The following is a 13,823-nucleotide window of genomic DNA, read 5'->3' on the forward strand; positions in this document are numbered from 1 at the left end:
TAACTGAACTGGAAATGAGCAGTGCCCCACTCTTCAGCATCCAGTCTCAGAGGCAGAATTGGGTCAACTCAACCCTCTGCTTTTCCTAAAGACACAATCCCATGATTGCTGCACAATCTGAAGCTGCAGTGCAGCAGCCCTCAGACTGTGAGCTATAAAACACCACATCTTTATATAAAGAAAGGGAAAACTGCTTCATGTTTTAAAGGAGACTCATTGAAGTCACCAGAAGAATTTCCACAGTGACATCCCAATGATTTTGCTTTCAGTATTTGGACAGAAACCATAAGGCCAAGCAAAACAACAGAGATGGACAAAAGGAGGGAGTGGGTAGATCTGCATAATATCATGCTTAACGAAAACTGGAATCCAACTTTAATAAATTATATGTTTTCTCAGTACCTTCTCCTTTTTATTGTTCACCCATTTTTGTGTCCTGTGTGTAACCTTTAAAGACTGAAATAAGCATTTTCTTGACCCACAGCGATCTTTCAACATGGCTGTCAAAAATTTACCAATCAGGAGGTTCAGAAGTTGAGTTTTATTAACATTTCCTATTCTGCACAGGGAACAAGAGAAAGTAATTGATACCTTCACTCTTCATACAAAAAATGAATGGCTTCAAGCAATTTTCATTTAAGAAATTATATCCTCTGGACAATACTTAAAACAGCAGGAACCATCCTAGTGTAAGCATATAAACCTATAAAGTTACAGGGCTATTGCCAAACCAACTTGAACAGTATATGGATGCATTTGCATTCCAGCTCACTAGCAAAAATGGCTGGAAATTTGCTTCATCTATGCATGTCATCCATTAAATGCTGGGTTAAGGAAGGAATTTTATATCAAACAAATAGTTAACAACTGTAAGAATTGTTAAGGAAAATGATTGTAACAAGGAAAAAGAAACCCAAAGGAGCAATGCACAAATACTTCAAGTAATAAAGATCAGGGATGTCCCTGAATCCACTATAATTTCATATATTACTTTAATAAATATTTATTAAAGCACAAAAATTAACATGCAAAAACTAATTAAACATTGGTGATACCATTTCTGACTGCCAATATGTTAAACTCAAATATGTGTGCTTGACCAGCATGGCATGTATTTCCCCACAACTGGTACTGTAAAAAAATGAATTTCAAGAGTGGAGCTCCTGAGGCTCCAAATACAGATTTGTGACAGTGTAAAATTTCTCTTTTATAAAATAACCCAAAGACAACCGAACAAGTGAAAGAGTAAATATTCCATATGGTTTACCTTAATTCACAATAGCCAATGTTCAGATAACAGAGACAGAGCAATTTTGGTCTGCAGAACAAGCACGGGATCAAACCCCAAATAAGCAATAGTTTATGCAGACACTTAGCAGTCTCAGATGTAAAGATCTGTCAGTTAGACCCCTCTCTCCCTTTTTAAATCCCATTATATTTTTGCTTGCTTGTTTCCATCCTATTCCAGTTTTAAATTCACAGCAATGGGGCAACATCACCAGAGACTGTGGTGCTAACATCATGTTTCACCTTAACATCATGTTTGCTTTAGGTGGACACTTTGTTGCATTACTTATAATCTGGAAAAAGTTGAAATCATTCCAGTAGGAACTCAGCTGTCTGTGCCTGGGGAGACCCATCAGGCTACTGGAGTGCTTGGGGACTTGCCTGTGAAACACACAGCACAGGCTGGGCAGAAGAGTCAGGGAAGAACCAAGACCAAACCAGACAACAGCAGCAGCTCCAAAGGCAAAGCAGTATTCAAGAAATTCAGTCTGAAGGACCTGGAGTTAACTGCTAATATCCTGTAACACCAATTAGTGACACCACCCTGCAGACAAATCAGCTTCCTCCTTGTCAGCTGCAGTCATTTCAGATCTCACCTTCCCAGCTCCATATACAAACTGCTGCCAAAGCATAGCTGCAAAAGTCATCTCTCCTCCCTCTCTAGGTCCATCTTCTCCTGGATTCTGTTGGTCTCCTGCCAAGTCATAGTCAAGTTGCTTGTCTTCACCTACAAGATCTTGCATAGCAATAAATAATATAGAAAGGACCATAGTCTGCTGAGGAATTACCAAGTCCTTTCTAAAAACAAATGGAGGAATAAGACCTTTGATTACACCCCACTCCATCAATTACAGCCCAGTCACATTCACACCCTGCATCCTCCCCCACTGCACACTCCCTTGCCCATGCTGTCTCTCCCAATGAGAAGTGCAGCTTGTCACATTCCCCCTGCTCCAGCATCCCACAGAAAGAGGCAGATCAGAGAGAGAAGCCCAGAGTGTCCCAGAGCAGAAAGGGAACATGTGCAGAACAGCACAGCCCCACACAGAGAGGTTTCTGTGGGACTGGTGCAGCCACAGGGCTGCAAACAGAACTCGCCTCCAGCTCCTTTTCAGACCTTACCCCACGCTCAGGGCTGCTCTAAGCAGGTGGCTCTGTCCTGATCCCTGCCTGCAGCTTTGTTGGGCCTGTCTAGCAGCACATTCAATTACAGTTTGGAGATTAGATGACCAAAGATTAACTAAACACCAAATAGAAAAAAAAACCCAAGCCTTCTGAGACATAAATCTTGCAAATATGGTTCCGTGGAGCACAAGTCCAGATTCCTGAATAGTTTATTATTCTGTAAAATCTTCACTGTAAAAGACTGCATATACTTGAAATTTGCAAAGGTAGGAGCTTAAGTTATTTCTAGTCAGCTCATAAAAATCTGTCTTTAGCACTTTTTTCCTAAGAAGAAAGAAAGAAACCCAGACATACTCTAAGCTTAGTGAAAAGATAAGACTCTGGATATAATACCAATATGACTTCACCTTTTATTTTTTAAGGGTTCGAAACAATACTGGATGAAAGTTTATATGTAAGCATAAGGGATCTGCCAAAAAGAAAGTGAAAACCCAGCAAATTATATTTCAGACACCTTAACATATTATGCACCATACATGCTGTCAGCTTCACTGTCCTTTCCTTTGCTGTAGGCCGAATGCTTGAATACCAATCTTATTAAACTACAACTCTGAATTTATCCACTCTATATAACATTCCAGATGTCGTACCAGCTGGGAACAGGCCCTTAGGCCATCTTTGGTTGATCTCTTAGTCGCTTTCCAGCTTTTGCCAGGCATTCATCCAAAAATATGAAGGAAAGTGCTAAAAACAGATGTCAGAGTTAATGTTTTTTCTTTTTTTTTTTCCTTCATGGTAGGAAATACAGAAAACTTGCACCCTACACCTATTCTATGAAATATGAATGGTGTCAAAGAACCGTAAGTTAATTTTTAATTAAATCACAATGTAGAAGAGTTAATTTTTACGCTATTTTTCTGACAACAGGCCAGCCTCCATCAGTCTGTTCTTTGAAAATATTATGTGGTCATTTGGATTTTTTCATTAAGTTGGAAAATCTTCTGATGTCGTCAATCTGCAAAAATGGTTTTGAGTCCCTCATTTAAGGAAAATAATGGTTAAAATGTAAACTAGATTGATTGCAATTCATGGTAAGCTTTATGACAAGGCTGGAGTAATGGGAGTTATTAAATCAGTACACGTCTGAGCTATGAAAGGGGAAGACCTGTTGGCCCCATCATATTACAACAAATTATTTCAACTTCCACTCACTGCAATATGAGCAGGAGATGTTCAGGTCTTCCCAAGAGGTGCTGTCTCTCTTTGGGGTCCTCACAGGAGTTTAAGCATGGAATTTCAAAGATCAGGGCTGGAAAGGAGGTCCTGATCCTGCTGACACTTTGGAACGTGTGCCCCTTCTCTTACGGGGTAGCTCTGACGTACATGGGAGTCCTCACAAGAATTGAGTTATGCACGTGCAGAAGTGCCTGGGCTGTACACTCCAAGGTCTGTGCAAGAGGTAATCTATTTTATCTGCTCTAGACAGGGTTCCAAATCTTCTCTCCACACACACCAGAATATTAACAAACATATGCAGAACCAATTCTCAAAGCCCTCATGTTGCTGCCCACAGAGCCCCCCTTCAGCGTGCAAGACCTTGGTCTCTGGTACAGCAAAGTACAGGAGATAATTTCCATTATGATTACACCTTACAAGGATGATCATCTCTTTTGTCTCTAAAGACATCCCTTTTAAAATTAATTTTGGGGCAATAGTCTTCATTTAAAGTCATTTAACTGCATTGAAAAAGGATTTCTCTTAAGAAATATTTTCACCCTCCTTTTCCTTGCCTTGCATTCATTAGAATGCAGAGCTGAAAGTATGAGAAAAACAGACTATCCTATAGCCTCAGTATTGAAGAAGCAGGAGAAGAATGAACATTAACTGGCAAGTTAACTGTAAAGTATAAAAATACCTGAAAAAAAAAATCTTTTTCAAATGGAATAAAAGTGCAGGACAAGTTTAAAACTTAGCCCTAGTATTTTAATAGTAGACTTAGTATATAATTCTGATTCATATATTAGAATGCAATATTGCCCTGAATTGTTACCACTGGAGCCAGCACTCAAAGGTGGTAAAATTTCATGGTTTATAGTCTGATATTTGAACACATTTTATGTCATCTATTAATAATATCAAAAAATATTCAAGCCAATGCGCTACATTTCTTTTAAGTAAAGGTGATGCATTCCAAGTCTTTTTTTAATAAACAGTAAAAAAAAAGGTATTTTGCCATATGTTGTGTTGATGTTATGAGAAATTATGTGAGCTGCCTGAAAAACCTCAGCTTGTTTCTTCACATTTATATCTTATACAACCATATTATCTAGACAAAGGAAGGTCACTGACCTATACCCTACACATATCAGCAAATATGTGTATTTTTAGCAAAGATTTAGCATGAGAATGGAGTAGTAAACTACATTTTGTCAGCATTTTTTTGGGTGATTTGAGTACAATCTAATTACTGAAACAGATAAGTGTTTTGAACACAGGATTCATTTCAGCATTCATGGTGTTTAAATAGGTTTGCTTGTATAAATCACAGAAAATTCTGTGATCCTCACCAAATCCAGAAGCTGGAGAAAATAAAGTTCACTGTACAAATCTTCACACATCATTTGGACCCCAGATTTGACAGAAACAAACACACACCAGTGAACGTGTCTGTCTGCAGAGAACTGAGGCTGCCATGCTGCTGGAGCCTTGCAGCACCTACCCCATTTTCCAGTAGCTCCCTGATCAAACAGTCAGCAGTATTCCTGCTGGGGTGCCTGAATGCAATCTGCCTGGAATCAATGGCAAATCTCTTTTTGCAGTAAAAAATGAAGGGCTGATCCAAAGTCTATTGAAATTACTATGATTTTTGGACCCAAGCCTAAATAATCAGGTAAAGGAGAACATATCTTGTATTTACAATTGCAACCATCTCCCAAGGGCTATTTAAAAAATTACAAAAACATCCCACATCATACAGCAGCCTATTACTACTAATTTTTCTCACCCATGTGCAAATACCCTAGTCTGCTTCATGAACCTGTAAATCAGTTAAAGGGTTTGGTGCCATTTTTAAAGTCCTTTTTCTCTTATGCAATGTAAAAATGTTAAATGAATAAAGGCTTATACCATCAAAGCACAAAAATATCTTACAGCAATATAACACAAACAAACAAAAAAATTTACTACCAATGAGATAATTTTAAAAAGCTAGATTACATAGGCTCTACTAGAAAGAGGTCAGATTTTATAGTCTTAAGAGTATTAAAAAAAGTCCAGATTGTTTCCAGTTCTCAGAGGTCTGACTGCCTTTGCTTCCAGACCAAGAATCAGCCTATATAAGAATAAGTTGCCTGTCTATGGGGAAGTGGGGGGAAAAACAAAGAGAATAAAAGGGAATGTTTGATTTGCCAATCATTCCACAAAATGTGGGACCCACAATTTGTGTCAAATACACTGCAGTACTTAAGGCTCATGTTCAAATCCAGCATTACTCTTTACCAAAGACCATGCTAAACAGTCAAGCAAGCACTGAGCACCTCCAACTACTGCCTCAAATCCCATGCAAAAAAATCCATTGACTTTCACAGAACATGCTGCATTCTGGAAGCAGCACCCAAATTTTGTGTTTTCTAGGAGGAAATTATTTAAAGGGATTAGTAAATAGCAATAGCTTATGGTCCAAACAATAAAGCAAGCAAGTGCTTTACATAAAACAGAAGAAGAATGAAGAAAAAAAATCAGAGCTTCCATAAGGTGAAAAAATGAGTAACAAATTCTATATTTTTTTTTTTAAATACAAACTCTCCCATTTTTTTTTCTGAAAGTCATGGACACACTCTGTACCCCCAAGCCTCCAAGCCAAGGCTCAGCCAAAGTGCTGATGGGAAGCTACACCAACACCTGACACACACACAGCACCAGGGTGCTGCACACTGAGAATTAAAATGCCTCAGATCCTACAGTGCCACAGCTTGCAACACATTCCGAGCTCTGAAAATGAAAAGTACAGTTGTCAGGGGTGATCCTCTCAATGAACCTACATTTACCATTTTTCCTGTTATTGCCAGAATTGATAATTAATGTAGGTCATTTTCTTCTGTGTAAGAAAATAGCATCTAAAGTTTATTAGTAGAAATAATTTAAGTTTAATTAGCAATTCTGATAGTTATTTTGAAACAGTAAAGAGCAAAATTATTGTTGGAATTGGTAAAGAGATTGTTCTTTAGTTGTCCCAAGCCTAGTTCATTATGCAAGTGTTAATGACATCAAGAAGCACTTTAATTGTGCTTCAAAGAAACAAAGCCAATCTAGAAACAAAGCCAAAAGACACAGATTTTTAAAAGAAGATTTTCACTTCATTTTCTACATTAGTGGCACACAAACTGGAAGAAATCCAGGTTCAAGTACATCTCTATTAAAAGGGTCATTGTGACATTCAGTCTCTCCTATAAATAATTTTCCTATGCTGGACAGGCCTGAAAGGATGACTCTTAAGGGTATGAGGGATATTATCCATGTGCTCAACAATATAAACCCTGTTTAAATTACCCACTGCCTTGCAAAACAATGTAATTCTATCAGAAACACCTTAACATGGGATGAATCATTTTATCAAGCAAGCATTTTCCTAATCATTATTCTAGGGACAGCATAAACTGAAATTTCTTTCAATTTTTTACTAAGGATTTCCAAGTTAAAAGGAAGAAGCTGCTATAAACTCTCATAGGGCTTTAAATGTTATCCCTGGCAGAAATGACACAGGAAAAAAATAAAATCCATATTGATCACATTCATCCTTCATGAAAAATTCAGCAAAACAATTTTATCTTCTCATTTGTGCAAAATTTAGCAGGAGATTAAACAGCTCAAGAAGTTCAATAAATTTAGCTGAATTATCAAAAAAACTAAATACAATCTGCTCTTTCCTTGTTTAAGACCAGAGGAAAAACAGTTTCAAAATGTTTGTGCTGTATAAGCCAAGTGATTAATGCGCCATCAGGCTTTATCAGCCTAAAACATCCTCTCACCATGTATATCTGAAGAATGACTTTCCAGCTCCAAGCACTGCATTTCCCACAGTACTTAAAATATATCTTTTTGATTTAGAAGTACTTCTCTACTGTATCTCAATGAACCCTTATTGATAGATGATAGCAGCACTACTGTGTAAGCATGGGATTATTTCTGTTACCTCCAGACCTTTCAGTCTTAATTTAGAAGGCTGAACCTAAGCCTTTATCAATGTCAAAATTCTTGGATAAGAACATGTACCAACTTCTGGAGGTTCACCAGGGGCACGAGGAGGTCAGTGGGGAATTCACATTGCATTGTATCAATCTCTCATGATTTAATCATTGGGCTCTTCTAAAGAATGCCAAATGAGCACCTATCTGTATAATGTCAATTCATCAGGTGTCCTCTTACCAGCCCAGTGTAGCAGAATTGAGTTAAAGACTTTACAGTAGAATATTTGCCCAAGTACACATCCTTCCGTCTGCTCCTTGGAAAATGAAAGGTTAAAAAAATAATATTAATAATTTAAAAAAATACTTTTAATCTACTGCTAGAAATTAAAAACATATTTGAGAAAACTTAGAATTGCAAACATTTCAGCATGAAACACTGATTGTGAGTTTAAACATTTCAGTCTTTTATGAAAACTGTTCATGGTAGGGATGCTAGAAAAGCAAGGTACTCAGTATTAAAGTTTTTTCTATGTAGCTCAACCTCAAACTGAATAAACATCAATTTGTGGCCCCAAAAGTAAGACTAAGAAAAAAGGAAGAAAATCAGTACCCCCTGCATAATCTTTTATCATCCACCAGAGCAGCCCCAATATCTGTCCAGCTTTCAGGGGAGCAAGAATAAGAGAAACAGCTAAAAGGTTTGGTCCATTCGCCTTTTTCCTTGATAAATCATTCTGGGGGATGACCTTGCAAAGGAGGGGTCACTCCTGGTACCTGGGAATGCTCTGCCAGCTGCTGAGGTCGGTATCATCACAGCCACAGGAGGACTACAGACCCAGGCCAGTGAGTTTCACCACAGAACTGGGTGGAATAGGATTACAGCCTCTTGGAATGCATTTGGTCCAAATTGAAATGATCTAAAGTGTGTTTTCTGCAGAAACTGTACTGTTACAGATTCTCTGTGAAGGCTGTTATGCTGCACAAGGTGAAGACCTGCTGGCTTCTGTAAGTATGATTTACACACAGAGACCTTTGGCAGGGCTGGGACTGAGGCTGCAATAGAAAACAGGGAAGTCTGTAATTCTTAGTGCACAAAGAAACATGGGCTGCAAACAGCAGTTCCACTATTTTCTCTGAACAACAAAACCCTGAACTAAAAATGGTAGTGGGTGCTTTTAAGAAGTGCCAGTTCCCCATTCAGTTTGCCAATAAACAGAGGTATTTAAAAACACTTTTCAGTTCACTAAGCAGCCTATCACACACAAGTAATGATATAATTACTCGTGCATATGCTGCTCACACACTTCCAGCCAGCAATTAGCCTAAGCAAAAGTATTGTTTGAATAGGATCATGCCTGCCTTATGCAGTACCAGTCTCTCTCCGAGTACTTTTGCCTGAAATTGTAAGTGGTTTTCATTTTCTCTTAATCCTTGCCTCCTTTCCCTCCTTTCCACTCCAAATCAGAAACACATTTCACTTGATTACAGAGCTAACTTCCTTACCCAAAAAAAAACAAACCCAAAAAACATACCCTTAAAAATAGAGACCAAAATTAAACCTGTGAACAAAAAAAATTAAATATATATATTAAAAAAGGAATAGAATTGAAAATATTAGGGAACACCTAACATCACCATCAGTGAAATTTTCAGAGAAACACCAAATGATGCCTTTTATCTTCACACAGCCTTACAAACACACAGCTGTAAACTCCTTAAATATGATTATAAACTCATTACAGACATCTGTAGGATTAGAAAGGAGTACCACAAACCTGACCTAGTAATTTGTTATTTACACAAGATGTCCTAGCTAAAAGAATGGAAAGACTGGCAGGACTCAAGTCCGTGAAATCAGTGTTATTCTAATATCAGCAGACTGGCTGAGTGAGGACTGCAAGGCCAGTCCTCTACATAGCAGAAAAGGAGAATTTCTAGCACAGAGCTGAAATTCCCACAGCCACATATTAGTGGTTGCAATTCTGGTGCTTGGATAAAATTAAGTTTATCAGTTCATTCTCCAAATACACAAATGAAACCACCAAGTGTTCCATAGTGGAATGTTTTCATTATAGGAGAATTCCTGAAATAGTTTGTGGCCACTTGAAAACAGTTTGTTTATTCAAAAAAAAATCTCTAAATGAAAAGCTAGACATTGAGATTCAAGATGTTAAGCCTTTTTAATAGTTCTGGATGCTTTTTTAGGGTATCAACAAAAATGGCTTGCCAGAGAAAAACACAAGTTTCAGGCTCCTTCTCAAATCAGAGAACTGAAGCTTTATGTGCATGGGAAGCAAGTGAGCCACTAACTACAAATCCTCCTCCCTTCCCGGGATTAGAGCTTGTCTTCGCTGATGTGTTAATTTGCAGTAATGTCCCTTACATGACTCATCCCCAAGCCTGAAAACGCGTGGCTCCATCTCGTTGGTGATTTAGATGCAAACTCCCCGGGAAGGAATACAAAGGCTCAGGCTGGGAGCAGAAGCCAGCAAGCAGCTGCCACTCAAAGCCAGGCTGTGACTCGGGTACCCCTCCAGAGGCAGAGCAGGGAGGATGGCAGTCAGCAGCAGGTGGAATGGGGAAAGACGTAAAGGAAATTGTGGAAAAACAGCTGTCAGACCAGTGGGACCTGTGAGACAACTTCTGCCCACACAAGAGCTTCCTTGGTGTAATCTGAAAAACTTTCAGAACAGACACAAACAGCTATTGCTGCTGGACTACAAATAGAAAGGTAGAGCAATGGGTTCCATCAGTTTACTTCAATATTAATTTTTGAAGTAATTCAGATCCTGGGTTCCATTGCATTTTTTCAAATTAATACTTCAAAATGTCATGCTCCTTTTCCCTGTGAAAAAGCAGAAGCCAAGACAGACTATTTCTATTTGTGGAAGACAAGGCATTAATGAGAATATTTTCCTGATTTTGGCATTCACTTTATGACAAGGCACTTTTCTAGCAAACCCAAAGAAAGACCAGATATTAAATGAACTGTAGCAGCTGCAGCCTGGGTATTACAACTTGCACATCTAGTTGAAAACAGACTGACCAGTTTCTACCTTACCTTGCATAGCTAAACACAAGCCTGATAGGGCAGATTTTCATTAGTATTTGTTGAGAAACATTAGGTTTCTTTTCCAAGATTGGACTACTTAGAGCCATATGTCTAATTCCAGAATCAGGCTATCCTTGTTGTGAGTTTAAACTGGTAAACATCATACAATTTAGAAGAAGCAAGGTCAACTAGAAAGCTAACTGGTCAAGAAAACATTTTCTCTCTTTAAAGATAAACTTATTTTCTTTTTTCCTTCCCTTTTTTACCCACACCCCCAAGAGAACTCTCAGCCAGCCAGCCAATCAAAGTGGAAATGTACTTCAAACACATTCAGCCCAACCAAGTTTTCACTGCTGTCCTTCTTGGTGGTCCGTCATATGGAATGGTTTTAATACTTGGAAGCAATACCTTAAGTGTCAGAAAACAAGAACATTTTATTTCTGCAAGAAAGCTTTCCAGTACTACTAGTATTTTGGAAAAGAAAAAAATTCCTTGTAGTAGATTAAAAGGTGAAAAGCCAAAAGAAATCAGAAAGAATACTAGGAAACTGTTCCTTGTGGCAAGGTTCAGCATGTATCTCAAAGCTGGAGAAAGGGCTATTACTTGTATATTCATTTCATAATGTAATTTCAGACATTTATTCAGTTATTTAATTATTTTCATTTATGGTAAGAGGGGCCATATTTTTTTTAATCTCAGATTTCTTACAGCAGTTGAAGTCTTTGGCTATGCATCAAAATCTATTTGGTACCAAGTTAGGTTTAAATAGCATTGACTCAGTAGAATCTCAGAAATGAAGGATGCAATGCACTGATACAAGACATCAGATGGTCAACAATACAGAAGCCTTTAGAAAATGTTCAATTTAAACATTTCTCTCCTTTGGGATCCCTGAGAAGTATTTGCTTTGAATCACTGTTTTTCCCTCAAGATACAGCAATAAATGTGTCAAAACTATAATATCCCACTGTATGCAGATGTCACCCCAGTGTCAGTATTTAATCAGATCTTTAAAGGTATTTTCCTCTATAGTCATAGAAGTGGTAAGAAAGAAATTCACTGAATTTTGAAAATATCTAGCCAAAGAATTTCATCTGCATGTAATTCTTAAATACACATAGAGCAACAAAATATGCAAAGAGGTTAGTGCAGTCCTGTACAAAAATGAGAGCACAGTCCTGCCAGATTAAACCAGAACAAAATGTACTATCTTGCATGTACAGCATGAATCCATGTGTAATTCTGCTGGGCTAGAGCAGAGTACAGTGTGTTCCTATTAATATTTACTCATCTTTCATTTCAAACTGTAAGCTTGTCATTTCAGATAGCAAATACTTTTGCATATTTAAGTAACAGCTAGTTCTATTTTACTGAGATTACTTACTAACAAAGGAATGAATGATTCTGATTAAACTGGCTCCCTGCTTGAAAAATATCACACACAACAGCCAAAGAAAACCCCTTTGAAACATTCCTGTGCTTGGAGGATGTAAGGAAACTAATCTTGGATCATGACGATGATGATGCTGCTATGTAAAAATATTATCCATCTCTCACTGGAAATTTAACTGGCCTGGAGAAAAGGAACAGCACAAGGGGGAAAAGGGCACATTGGGAAGATAGGGAGAGATGGTTTTCCTGCAAGTGTCTCAGGACTGGCTAGCCAAAAGAACAGAGGTTCTAAGTGCACAAGGTTATTTCAATTTGCCAATTTTCAGTTGTAACTTGGGATGCACAGGAACACCAGGACTCTGTGGGAATACCCAGAGGACAATTCTGGACATCAGGGAAGAAGAAGGAATGTATTTCCCAAAGGCCAGCAGCCCTTCATAGTAGGGCAAGATAGAAAATGAATTGCTAAAAGTAAATTACGGAATTAAGGTGTGAGAAGATGTTGCTGTATTCTTTATTTATGGGGTAACCTTCCAGTACTGATTCAATTTCTGTGTTAGATAGGTTAAAATGGGCTTTCAATATATATGTATTTCCCTCTTTTTATTCACTGGTGTATTCTTATCAGGTTTATCATGTATCAAACCTATCCATTTGTGAAAATTTGAGAGATTATCCAATGAAGACTTCTATCCCTTCATAAGTAAATGTCATAAGAAAGAGTTGAATGAAGCACAGGAAAAAAAAAGATCTAGTTGTCTTACCCAGTTTGACCATGATACAATTGAGTTTTGTAATAACATTTCAGCAAAAGTATAATTGTAACTGTGTATTATTACAAACCTATGATTAATTTCCTAGAAAATCAAGAAAAATCTTTTTATTCACCAAAGAAATCCTTATATACTTGCAGGAAGATAAAGCTAGAGATATAGATCAGTTCCATCTGCATTCAATGTATTTGTAACTTTCAATAAATAATGCTTAGGGACTGAATTTTCTTCAAAAGAAACTACTGCTAATACAGTTGCTTTTACTTTTAACATTTTGATGTTTCAGCACCACTTTCAGTTCCAGGAATTCAAACTAAATTTCATACTGCTAAGTGTCTGGGAAGAGCAGGCTTCAAAACTAAATCACATTTATGAAAGAACAGAAGCTGGCCATATCCTAGATCCAATTCAGATCTCAATGGAATTATTGGAAAACTTTCCAGCAAATGGAATTCTTTCCATCAAATGGAATTGGGCTTTGAACTGGCTTCTGCAGAGAGCTATGCTGGTATTTGAGGCTTTTTCAAGGGGATTCATTTTGTTTGTTTTTTAATCAGCTATATTATTCACATAGTCCAAACAGTCTAGTCAAAGACTCAGACTAAGCCTCTGTTATATTTGATTTATCATCTTCTTGAAAACGTGCTCCATTAAATGGAAACTATTCTGATCAAAGTGTATAACCTTTATAGTGTTTTTCAACTACTGTCATTAAATGCAGCCTGAGTTGCAGCTGCATTTTACTGTCCTGTAAGTTATTGCTTTCCCAGGTGTTTAGTCCAAGGAAGGTCTTATCCAAGAACCTTTTCTGTTGATAATCAAGACCCTCTAGGGAAGCAAAAGTATGAATTATTGTAAACATTTAAACTAAATTCAAATAGTTCACAGTGGCTCAGCATGCTTTCTATGGTAGCTTTTCTGCTTCCTTTTGTCTGTCTAAAACATTGGCAGATTAAAGCTTAAATAAACTCACCTCAGTTCTCTCTTTTAGGATAGTGATGAGCAAAC

General features: G+C 37.6%; 1 protein-coding gene across 4 annotated transcripts in view; it reads right to left on the minus strand.

The window, feature by feature from the left end:
• ADAMTSL3 (ADAMTS like 3) overlaps window positions 1-13,823 on the minus strand; it is a 170,465-nt gene that overhangs the window by 125,799 nt on the left and 30,843 nt on the right. The window lies entirely within an intron of this gene.

The sequence above is a fragment of the Agelaius phoeniceus genome, chromosome 13 (genome assembly GCF_051311805.1).
Source record: "Agelaius phoeniceus isolate bAgePho1 chromosome 13, bAgePho1.hap1, whole genome shotgun sequence".
Classification (NCBI taxonomy): Eukaryota; Metazoa; Chordata; class Aves; order Passeriformes; family Icteridae; genus Agelaius; species Agelaius phoeniceus.